General features: G+C 41.1%; 1 non-coding gene across 1 annotated transcript; it reads left to right on the top strand.

The window, feature by feature from the left end:
- Positions 1-3,441: 3,441 nt before the first annotated feature.
- Positions 3,442-3,550, top strand: LOC141603435 (small nucleolar RNA R71). The gene has a single exon (XR_012525313.1). It is a non-coding gene; the product is annotated as a small nucleolar RNA R71 (small nucleolar RNA).
- The last annotated feature ends 6,858 nt before the right edge of the window (positions 3,551-10,408 follow it).

Raw genomic sequence — 10,408 nt, 5'->3', positions numbered from 1 at the left:
AACAGAACTGGACAGACAAGAACAAATCGCGAAAACAGAGTGTATAACACTCTGTTTTTCGAGGGATTTCGTGTACTCTCAAGGGCAATTTGGCTCGTAAATCTTTGTCTAATGTGTAGATGGATGTTATGTGGTTAATTAGGAACAAGAAAATCGAGTTTTGATGGAGGTTTGAGGGAGGAACGAATTGTTTTTCGAGGAGGACACACAAACAGTTTCAGTTTGTATGTCGGTTTTGTGGAGGGTTTTTGAGAGGCAATTAGGGTTTGTTTCTGAGGTTTAAAGCTTGTGAGTGATGGTAGGATGTGGGGAGAACTTAGAGGAATGAATGTATGGTGAAGGGGTGGTATTTATAAGGAGTTAAAGTAGGGTAAAAGAGAGGAAGAGGCAGTCGGGTCTGCCCACGCATAGCTGCTGTCCAGCAGCTTTTGTGAGGGTTTGAGAGGGGTTTTCGTGGTGATTAAGCTAGGGTAATATGGGTAGGATACTAGGGTATGGGTTAGGGTTAATGGGTACGGGTTTTGGTGGTATTTGGAGCGGGTTTTGGGCTCGGGATTCATCACGCAAAACAGGGGAGCTGTTTGTATGCGCGGGCTGGTTGGGGGGTGTTTGGGGTGGAATTTGGGCCGTGGTTATGGGGGTTCGAACAAGGGTGGATGGGTAGAGGCTTAGGTTAGTTAGTGTACTCGATATTCGTGCCAACTCGTAAAGAAAACGGGCTCAAAAACCGAGCTAAAATCGAGCTCAAAAACGTGTGTTCAAAACGAGTTTTTCTCGATTTTTAAATCGATTTTTCAAATCAATTAACACATTAAAATAAATGATTTTTCAAATCAAATATACTCATAAAATGATTTTTTCAAATCAAATATTTATTTTATTTTCAATAAAATAAACTTAAGAAAATAAATTCTAAATAAAATAAAATAAATTGAAATCACCTTAAAAAAGACCTTAATTTAAATATCATTTAAATTAAAATACTCCGTCGACAACGCTCATTCTACATCGTAAAACGAACCCAAATAATGACAATGACAACTAAATAAATACATGTGTCCTATCATCATCGGGTGTTTGTCGGGTTCTCTATAAATTCCAATATCGACGGATACGGGTATCTACAATAATCAATGCACATCCGCCACCCTGTCACTACTCGAGTTGGTATTAATTTATTTTTCTCATTTTTAACCACGGTAGTCCCTCCTTTCTTCGGGACTACCTGAACTGGGCTAACCCACTTGGAGTTGCCAACTGTATAAATAATACCTGCATCGAGTAGTTTCATCACCTCAGCCATAACAACTTCCTGCATCTTCGGGTTCAACTTGCGTTGACCCTGTCTGTAAGGCTTGTGGCCTTCCTCCAACTTTATCCTGTGCATACAAACATCAGGGCTGATGCCCTTAATGTCATCCAAAAAGTAACCTAGAGCTTTCCTGTTTTTCTTAAGCACACACATCAAAGCAGACAGCTGGTCATCATTAAGCTTAGCACTAACAATAGCTGGGTATTGCTCCGTATCATCTAGAAAGACATACCTAAGATTAGGAAGAAGTGGCTTACGCTCTGGCACCTTTACCTCTACAGCATAGACAGAATCAGCTTCAATGGTGTAGCAAGTGTTGACCAAGTTCTCGTTGGCCAAGCTTAAAAGCATCTCATCTTCTTCCTCATTGAGCTCGTAGCTCTTCATTGAGGCTACCAAAGCATCCGGCTCCTCGATTCTCCATCAGATATTACCTGCACACTCATCTAAACGGGTTAGATCAGCTAAGGGATCCTTGGCTAAGGATTCCTTCCAATTACAAGTAACAGCCCTGTCAACAATATCAATGGAATAAAACGTATCCTCCTCAGCAGGTTCAGTCGCCTTGTGAGCAAGACTGAACTCAATGGTGTCATATCCTACCTCTAAGGTTATAGTTCCGCGTTTGACATCTATTACATTTCCACCGTTTGTATGTAAAAACGTGTACCTAAAATAATAGGTATCCGATCGTACTCAAGAATGTCCAAAACAACGAAATCGACAGGGATAAAAAACTTACCCACTCGAACGGGTACATCCTCTAGAACTCCTATAGGTCTCTGAGTCGATCTATTTGCCATTTGAACGGTAATATCGGTCACCTTAAGTCTACCAATATTTAACATTTCGCAAACAGAATACGGCATGACACTGACACTGGCCCCTAAGTCACAAAGGGCCTTTCCAATTTCGTGGTTACCTATAGTGCAAGGAATTGAAAAACTACCCGGGTCCTTTAATTTAGGTGGTACATTAATTTGCGAAAGAGCATTACATTCTTCCACAAAAGCAACATTACCATCATCACGAAACTTTCTCTTACGATTTAAAATATCTTTCATAAATTTAGCGTAAGAGGGTACCTGGGTAATTAAATCAGTGAACGGAACCGTTACCTCGAGATTCTGGACCATCTCCAGAAACTTACCAAACTTACGCTCCAGCTTAGTAGCCTTCAAACGCTCCGGATACGGGACTGCAACACTGGCCGTAGGATCAGTAACCTTCGGCTTCCGTAGGTTTAAAACCCCCGTCAAATCATCAATGAGTGAATAATCATGCAAACTAGTTGACGGATCTGCATCCTGTACTGGGATCTCAGTCGATCGACTGATATGAGTGGTCGATCGACCAACTTGGCTGGGCGTGAACAGTTCCTGTTCAGAATTGATTTCGTCAGGTGACTCAGTCGATCGACTGACAATGTTGGTCGATCGACTTCCTGTGCTGGGTGTGAATAGTTTCTGACCAGAAACTATTTTATCTCGACAATGCAGCAATGATCGATCGACAATGTTGGTCGATCGACCAGAAATACTGGCAGTTGAGCTCGTTTTTGCACCAGAAATTAAACTAGCCTCTTCATCATTTTCCGAGTCTCCTCTTAGCTTGTCGGAACCTTCATAAGAGAGGCCACTTCTGAGATTAATGGCGTTAATCGTTTCAATTGGCCCTTCACATTTGTTTGAAGAATTTTCGACTTGCTTAGCCTCTATATTCTCCAACTGCTTCACAAAATTCTTTGAGGACTCAATCCGGCTGCTTCCATATTCGCCACTTGAACCAAAAGGCCTCGGACCATTTTCCTCAACTCCTCGATCTCTTTTGAGTTATGAACGGGAATTTCAACTCTTTTCTTAGAAGCTTCAGAGGTCTCGAGCTTCTCGAGACGGGCGGTAATAGAGGTAATGAGTGTCACAACGGTACTCATTTCATCACTTTGCTTCCGTGAATTCCCACGTGAACTCCCAAACTCAGCTTTATGGACCACCATTTCCTCAATAGTGTTCCAACCTCTATTCTGACCGGTATTATTTTGGAACCTACCATTCGCAGCTGCGTCCAGGATGACCTTGTAATCATCATATAAAGCATTGTAGAATAAGTTACAAAGATACCACTGTTGGAAGCCATGGTGAGGGACAGCTCGGACCAAACTTTTGAAGCGTCCCCATGCCTCACAAAAGCCCTCATCGGCTTCTTGCTGGAAATTTGTAATTTTACTCCTCAAGGCATCAGTCTTTGAAAGCGGGAAGTACTTCTTGTAGAAGGCTAAAGCTAGAGATGTCCTATCCGTGACTCCAGTTGCTACCCTATCAAGGTAGCGGTACCAATTTCACAACAATCCTTCAAGGAGTATAAGAACATCAACCCCTTTACTTCATCCCGAGTCACCCCACTGGTATAGGTATGGAACAATGAGTGAGTCCGTAAAAATTTCCATATGCTTCAAGGGATCCTCATCTGGTAGACCAGCGAATTGATTTCGCTCCACTAAATCGATATAAGAGGAACGAAATTCGAAGTTACCCGTAGTAGGGGTAGGTAACTGGTGCCCCTTTGGGAGATGGTGTTTCTTTGGCTGTAGATTATCATATATTGTAGCCATAATTGCCAAAATGAGAGTACTCAAGTCTTCCTCTCAAAAACCTGTCTTCTAACTGTGCAAAAGCAAAACTAGAAGCAAAGGTAAGCAACGGCCTCAAGGAACCAAAGTTCCTTGAGACAAGAAAAATAAACTAAAAATAAAGCAAACAGAATTACACCGTCTCCCCGGCAACGGCGCCAAAATTTGATACCGTCGTTTTGTATCAAAATTAAATTTATAATTCCAAACTAAAACTATAGCTAGTGATAGTAAGGGTCGAACCACAGAGAGACAAGGTTGATTTTGTTTGCTATTTTTCAGTTTATAGAAGTAACAATTAAAAGGGGGGTTTTGAAATTGGTCGATTCTAATGACTAATTGCTTAAATAAGAATTTCAAGATAAAAGGAAGATCGGGAAATTCGGTTCACCATGGCAATGGTCAGGGCAATAAGGTAGCAGAAATCCTATAATACAGTCTCAGGGGGTAAAAGCAAGCCTTTCGATCTATGCTCAAATTAACCTTGCGGTCTTCTAATTCCCCGAAATTTCTCAAAGCTTTCGCTCAAAGAAAATTCCAATCTAATGATAATTCTAATTACTAATCTTTCAATCTAGTAAAAAGGCTTATCAAAAGACAACAAGATCGATACGGAAGAATTCGTGCTAACAAACAATCCTAATTTATGCCATGGCTCACCTCGTTCCCAATCAAAACAATTAGCTACGCATGACTAAAACTACAACAATTGCTAAATTGATAACAAATAACAAGATTGACATGATTGAATTTAAATAAAAGACAAAGGAGAAAAGATGAATTGCTGGAATTAAATTGGTAAAACAAGAATTGAAATAACAAGAATTAAAAGAAGAGGAAACTTGCATAAAACTTACTAATTGAAAAGATGAACAACGTAATCCAATTCGAGGTTTTCCGTCTCCAAAACAAGATCTAAAAACTGAGTTCTTCAATAATGAAAAGCATAACCTAATAATTGATGCGTTCTACTGATAAAAAAGATGCCAAAAGATCAATTACAAGTTGGGCTTTTAAAAGTCTAACACGAAGAAATAAATCTCAACATGATCGGTCGATCGACCGGTCAAGATGGTCGATCGACCGGTAAATGCGAATGCCAGCTTCGCTTGATTTCAACGGTCGATCGATCGAAAGGAGTGGTCGATCGACCGGTGGTGGTCTTTGTGCGGTGGCTCTTCCTCTCTTCAATTCAACTCTTCACTCCTTTGCACGCATCCCAAGGTGGGTGAATCCGAACTTCCTTCTTCCAAGCTTCCCTGAAGTTGCCTCTGGAGGACGATTTAGGCTTGATTAGCTTACTTCCACTCATTCCTACAATAAATCATAGAAAATGCAAAGTAAACCGTTTCGGGAGAAATAGTAGCTAAAGGCTAACAAATACGCATGGAAATACGTGCTAAAACAGCAGATAAAGTGTATAGAATATGCACGTATCAGTGTGCCACTTGTGTTGAGTGAGCTTTGAAGAAAGGACAAAAATTTTGAAAATGTGTATCCTAGTCAACTATAGTGTAGTTGTAGGAGTGGACTTGAAGTGAGGTTTTGAAATGGGCTTGTGACCCGGATTTTGACTCGACAAATGGACAGAGTTTCGACTGGGCTTTGCGTTAATCAAATGGCCTTTTTCGAAATTTTGATTAAAAAAAAGGGGATTTTGATTTTTACAAAAAATCGTCATGGTTTTGTTTAGAAATGGTGATCACGTAAGGTACAAACATTTATACAAGCATTATAACGGGATGCTGAATGCTTTTAAAAGGGTTTTGGCTTAAAGGGCGGGTTGCCACACCGAACCATCAAACCCGAAGTCTGTGGAGAGGCTCGTGCCAAACAAGAGTAAGGCCGATTTCTAGTCCATTTCCTCAAGTAGTGAAGGCCCTTGATACAAACAAGAGTAAGCATCATGGTATGGATGACGTCAATCGCTATCCATCTTTAGGCCCAAATAAGAATTAGGACCGTTTAGACGGGACGATTGGTCGAATGGATTGGGTTGGGCCTAGGAAGGCCGAATAAAACGGTCTAGGAAGACCGAGTTATGAAAACCGACAATTGTCCTGTACAAATTATTCCCTAACCTTGTTCAAGTTTCACCCTTGGCTACACGTAAGTGTATTATCCCCAGTAGGAGTCGCCAAACGTGGGCGCGGGGGCCCACGGGGCGCTTGGGAGGAAGAGAACAAGCGTTTGCATTTTGTTGGAGTCGCCACCAATTTTTATGGGAAATTGGAACCGTTCGAATACCTCGTGTCATGTCAAGACACAAAGTAGTGACATGAACACTAAGCAATCGTTACCCTTAGCCTTCTATGTCTAGAATGACTCTCGTGGATGCCAATGAACACGGATGTTCACAGAGATCTGGAGTAAGGGGTGAGGGTACGTATTAGGAAGCTCTTTTGATCGAACACCTAATCCCGCCCGCCTCGATAGCGGCCTCTACTAATGATTAGGGACATCATTTATACTTGATATATCGTCGATTATATGCATGCAATGCAACATCCAAGTTTTAATCCTAACATGTGAAGATTAGACTAAGTCGGTTAACACGTGATTTAATCATACAATTGGGTCGAAGTAGGATTTAATGCTCAATTACATATGAAAACATACAAATGATACAAGAAAATATGATAAATACAATAAAAGAAAATTACAATAGTGACAATTACAATAATTACAATGGATTAGGCGATTTATGTCGAAAATACCTTTAAAACGGATAATTTGAGAAAAAGAATAAAGGAAGGAAATAACGAACAAATCAGAAGGTGATAATACGGATAATAGTCAATTATACGTAAGCTAATTAAACTAGGTCAAGCAACAACGGAGTTCGGAGACAGAACTCAACCTGGAACAGGCGCAGCAGATCGCGCCTCGGAAGAGGCGCAACATTCTTGCGCGTCTTTCCAAGGGTGAGTTCTGGCTGTGAAGCCGGAACTGCAAATCGTTAATATTAATCGATTAATTTAAGGATTGATTACGATATTTACTCGGATGGAAGTGATTATCAGGTTAATTACATGTGATTAATGGTCATAAAACCAACAAAACATGGATGAGACGGAATCAAACGAATTAATTACATGAAAGAATGATTGATTAGTGACATGAGTGAACAAAATAAGTTAAACATGACGAATTAATGACAAATTAATGACGAACATGACAAAAGACAGATGGAAATATATCAAAGAGCGAATTCCAGAAACTCAATATGAACAAATCGAATTCCTACAACCCGGATTTGAATTTAATGACGAAAACCCGCAAATATTGGATTATAAGGGATTTAAGTCGGATTTATGATGGATAAACATGTGAATGAATGATAAATTAATATACATGAAATTATTAGACGATTGTATCGAAGAATTAAAGAAAACAAACGAAAACAAATAAACACGAACGAATCACAGAAGACGAAGGAAGAAGAAAGGAAGCAGGAACTGCGGCAGCCTCACGAAGAGGCGCAGCAAGAACTGCGCTCCTTCGAAGAGGCACATCAGTTGCTGCGTCCTTTCTCGACAGTCTGTCTTCTGGAAATCCGTAAAAAAAAAGGTTTTAAAGCACAGTTTTATAAATCGGTTTTAAGAGGTATTTTCGACGTAAACCTTACATTGATGATACAAAAAGTAAATAACAATAAATAAAAGAGAGATTTACACCCTCAGACTTACATGTTTGACGAAACGAGAAGGACTAAGATATCGATTAGCGATGCTCGACTCGAACTATAATGCAAATATGAAAGTGCCCTCGTAAGAGGAAAACGATTAGATTAATTATGTTGAATGATTGTGGAGTTGGTCAAATTGGTCGGTCATGCAAACGAGGCTGGTACTCAGAAGGATCCGAGCTTACGTGGTCGAATGTTCAAGCACGTAGACGCCAAAAAGTAAGAACAAAGGTCTAGAATGAAAAGGGAGAAGAGAAGGGCGGACACTCGCGTGAGAAATATGAGGAGCGAAGGCTCCTATTTATACTAATCACGTGAAGGAATTGGGGTTTAGGAGAGTCTTTGGAAGTGAATCTCGGAAAGATATGAAAAAAGATACGAAAAATACGCAGAAAAGGACCTGGGAAGAGACGCAGCAGTCACTGCGTCTCTTGGAAGAGGCGCAGCACCTTCTGCGTCTATTCCCAAGTGGTTTCCTCCTGCGGAAGAAAGATTTCCGTGTTTGAGTTATGGTAGGACGGAATAATTCGGTTTTCCTTAATGTTTTATGTGAATATTACGGGAAATTGTTTACCAAAGAACAAAGATTGTGAAATATTTATAAAATATGGAATAGAAATATCCGGAACATTCCAGAACATTCTGACTCGGGATTTAATGGTTATCAGAAAATGAAGACGGTTTTAGGCCCGGACTCCAAATGTACTCTAATTACTGTCAAAATGACTGTATCGGCACGTAGATGACAACTAAGAGGTAGACATTAGTATTTGAGCAATCACTTGACGATAGACTTACGAATTGTCACAAATCGTTCCGCGTAGCAAACATGCGGCCTTATCATCACCGGGTGGTTTGCGAGAGGTGCAGAAATGAGGTATCTACAGGATCTTTCCTTCATCTCTTGACACCATCCCGAAGCAATGGTTCTACTCTTTAGAACACAAGAAGGTCGCTACTTGGGAAGATGCCGCAATCGAGTTTGCTAAGCAATATGCGGATAATGCCGAGATCCAAGTTAACATGCGCACTCTAGAGGTTCTTACCCAAAATGACAAAGAAGGATTCACCGACTTCCTAAGTAGGTGGAGGAAGACTAGTACCCAACTAGTTGAACGCCCGGATGAGGCTACCCTTGTGGAGAAGTTCGTGGACAATCTCAAACCCATCTATGCCAATCATTTGAGATACCAAAACATCAAAACTTTCAAGGACTTAACCGTACTAGGGACAAGGATTGAAGATGGCATCCGTAAAGGACTCTTGTCCAAAACGGTAGGCCGAGGATATCAAGGCTCAACAACTCGTTCATACGGCTCCACTAGCAAGACCGATTAAGTTAACCTTCTCGAGCCATCCAAGAAAAGTACCCCACCAAGGAAATTCACAAATCTTGGGGACACTTACTCCAACGCTCTAAAAAGGTTAATGAAGCAAGGCAAACTTCAACCCAGTGGACCTACTCCAGAACCCGAAAGGAAATCCAAGTTCTGGGACGAGAACTCGTACTGTGAATACCATAGGGGCAAAGGGCACGACACAGAAAAATGCTACAAGTTGAAAAATGTGCTTCAAGACATGATTGAAGATGGTCGACTACCAATACCGCCGGGAGGTAAACCCAACAACACTCAGAATCCTCTTGGAGTTCTAGTGATTACAAGTGACGAATCTACCTTAGATTGTTCACACCTCATTTCTCCAGTTGAAGATGAAATCCATGCAATCGAGAATGAAGGATTCTACTCTACTATCTCCCCTACCATTTCCGACTTCATCACATGGGCAAGGAGTGTAGATAGACAAGTTTGGGAATTAGAAAATGTGGTGACAAATTTACGTGATCCCAACGCAACACCCAAGGAGCATGTGCCACTAATCTTCTCTCAAAACGCTACTATGCAAGAAATAGTCGCCGTGGTTGATAAACTAGTCGACCAAATCATACGACTAGAAGATGAAATCATGAGAATGAGGGAACTAGCTACAATCAATAGAGTTTGGGCCGATGATGATGAGGACGAGTATCTCATTGAGAACTCCCTAGTCAAAGAAATAGTCCAAAATGGTGAAGATCAAGAGGTGGACCACCTAACTCGTTCGGGACGTCCATACCAAAACACTACTCAAAATGGTCCAACCAAAGTTATCACACCAAATGACAACGAAGATGACTCCACCGACCATTTGCTCAAGCAATTACAGAAGACAGAGGCTGATCTTTCAGTCTGGCAATTAATAGCAAGCTCATTCCCACATCGCCAAGCTTTACTGCAAGCTTTGGCCAAACAAAATGTAGCACATAACTCGACACCCGAAGATGTAGTCAACTTGGTCTTCCAAGAATCACCAAAGCTAAGTAATCCTATTACTTTCTCAGACGAAGATTTGCCACCTTTTGGCGCTAGTCACAATCTAGCTCTTTACATCACCGTCATTTGTCTAAAGAAGAACGTGCTAATGACCTTGGTAGATGATGGCTCCGCGGTCAACGTCATACCCCTCAAAACGGCATACAAATTAGGCATGAAAGAGTCGTATTGGACCCCTACCAATCAAGGTGTGCGTGCATATGAAGGTACACGACGAAAGGTGGTAGGACTTGCTAACCTAACCACAGCCACGGGGCCAATTGAGAGGAAGGTTAACTTCCAAATAGTGGACATTGAAGCTTCCTTCAAAATACTTCTAGGAAGACCTTGGATTCACTCTTCCAAAGCGGTAACATCCACCCTTCATCAAAAGATCAAGATCCCACTAAATGGCAAAGTGGTGACGA

Source organism: Silene latifolia, chromosome 9, assembly GCF_048544455.1.
Source record: "Silene latifolia isolate original U9 population chromosome 9, ASM4854445v1, whole genome shotgun sequence".
Taxonomy (NCBI): Eukaryota; Viridiplantae; Streptophyta; class Magnoliopsida; order Caryophyllales; family Caryophyllaceae; genus Silene; species Silene latifolia.
Note: the sequence above shows the minus strand (reverse complement) of the source record. Positions and strands in the feature narration are given on the sequence as shown.